The sequence below is a fragment of the Mandrillus leucophaeus genome, unplaced genomic scaffold (assembly GCF_000951045.1).
Source record: "Mandrillus leucophaeus isolate KB7577 unplaced genomic scaffold, Mleu.le_1.0 Scaffold312, whole genome shotgun sequence".
Lineage (NCBI taxonomy): Eukaryota > Metazoa > Chordata > Mammalia > Primates > Cercopithecidae > Mandrillus > Mandrillus leucophaeus.
In genome coordinates, this window is record NW_012103277.1 from 1973899 (window position 1) to 1976556 (window position 2658).

Here is a 2658-nt window from a genome sequence, read left to right on the forward strand (position 1 = left end):
GGTCAGAGTAATTTTTTTTTTCTTTTTAGCAAAACTTTTGGACATACTCTGTCTACATACCACTTACCATTCCAGGATAAAGAAATGAGTCAGTTTGACTGAAATCAAATAAAAATTAAAAATAAAAATAAGGGATGTAAGGGTGGAAGCGAAGATGAAAGAAAGAAAAGAAGCCACATTTTTAATTGGGGGACTATATAAAATGAAATTTCCTATTAGGTTTCTCTGAGGCAGTTTCCTCCTCTAGACACAATATGCTGTTGTATGAGAAAGAATATGAACCTAGGCTGAGGCTAGCTTGGGTTTAAATACAGCCTTTGAAAAAGACACACTAAACAAACTAAGGAACGTTTCCTTAAACTCCATGATATTCAGCATAAAGATGAATGAAAAATTTTACAGAAATTTCCCAGCATAAGGTCTTGCATTAGAAATTTACTAGGAGTATATTTTTTTTTCTCTACCCTGGAAACCATCTTTACTCAAATTCAGTGATGCCAGATCCTTCCTCCCATGCCCCCCATAGACTCATGGTTACAAAGTTGAATTTATCCTGCTGCCTCTGCTGCTGATCCTTAGTTAGAAGGCAGCACAAAATAAGGAGGAACAAAGATGCCTCAAAGAATATTTCGACTCATTTCAAAATGTACACAGCTGAACGAATATAAATTTATTGAAAGTGCAATGCTTCTAAAGCAGACACTAAATAATGTGTTTTATTGCCTTGGTTTCTTTCACGTGGTAGCTAAAAGAGCCTTTGTTAATTTGTTCAGGCCAACAGTATACACTTTAGTAAATCATTCTATAATTTCATGAAGTTGCATCCAAATCTTCTATCCATTAAAGTGAAGGTAAAATTCTTTCTTTCATGGCTCGATTTACTTAAATCTGATTGAATTGAAAGCTAAGGCTTCTTGCTATATTTTTCTGTATCCAATACTGTTTTATTTTTCAAAAACATTTTAGATTCAAAGAACACCAAAGCTAAATAGATAATGAGACAAAGAAAAGCAGCTGTTCCATGATAAACGAAGTAGGTTATTACTAATATGATAAAAGTTAAGAAATCATAAGGAGTTCTCTACAGGTGCTAATTTTACTACTTGAATGAAATTAATAAGACTCTCTATAAAACAGCAGGAGATTCTTAGATTACACGAGTAATCAGCAAGAAAATTTATTGTGGTTTCATGAAGCATAAAATGTTTGTGTAATATATGCAAAAGTGGTACTTTATTCTCTTCAGTGAACAATTCTCAGTCCTTATAATAGAAAATATTTAATGGTTTGATACCTCTTGAGGCAAAGTTTTTAAAAGTTGTTCAAGTGTGATTAATTTGACTCAATATAAAATAACAATGCCGCAATGCAGAGTCATTTAAAACTACTAGAAGAGCTTATACATTAATATGATGACATAAATAAAGAGAAAATGCAAAAGGACATCGAAATTTCCACCTTGAGATATAGGCCAGACTCTGACGTAATGCAGAGCACATAGTCATGCTTCAGAAAATATGCATTCAAGAAATAATGGGAATAAAATGAATGATCCAAAACCTAATGCAAAGAATTAATCTGAAACTTGAGAAGTAACTGTTAAGAAAGCTAACTTGTACTTAGAATATAAAATATTCAAAGGAGGTTAAAGCATATAATACTTGATTTTTGACTATAATCTTTTGACTATATTTTACACTTAACTGAATTTAACCAAGTCCTATATTGTACTTTACTTCATGTTGCTGAAAAAAAAAAAATTACACATACACACACACACATGCATACATATATAATGTATGTATATAATTCTATATAGAATTGAGATCTTTTTCTCTAGATTTCCCTTCAACCAATATGTTGATCCAGGCCTACACATATATTTCTTGAATTTTAAACACTTAGGTTTTGGGAAATGGATGTCTTTGGAGAGAACCTTATGCACAGTCACATATTCAATCAATAAGTAAATTTACTAAGTAAATACTATAGTATTCACTAAGTGGTAAATATGTGTGTTATTAGGTTCCCTTCCTTGTGAAAGCAATCAAGATCTTTCAATACAATTTCAGAACAATCAGTTATTCTTCTTATTATTATTTTTTGCAGCTCTAGTTTCAGGAAAATTATTGGGAATACAAAAAGAGAAAATACAGACAAGAAAAAAACATAGGAATATCAAACTTTACAATGATTTTTTAAGATAAAATGTTTTTCTAATATACTGGAAGAAATATATACAGTTTGCAGAAGACTTTAAAGCACATGCATGTTACATACCAGGCATTTTTCTAACAAATGTATGTGCTAACTTATTTAATTAAAATAATAATTTTGTAAGACAGGTATGGTTATCCTCTTCATTTCATTGATGAGAAAACTGAAGCACAAAGGATCCATTAACCCACAATATTATTTAGTAGAGTTAGGATTTGAACTCTCTTGAGTTCTGGTTGTTCTGGCTTTATAACCCGGGCTTTTTGTTGATATAAGATACTGCCTTTCATAGAGTGCAGCAAGAGGTAAAGATGTTGGTTTATTTAAAAGCAAGTGCTGTGAATCAATTATGTTTCTGTATCTATTTGTGACAAATTTTGGAGATTCTCAGATCCCATTCTCTCTTTATATGGAGCATCTTGTTTTGCCTCTTCATCACTC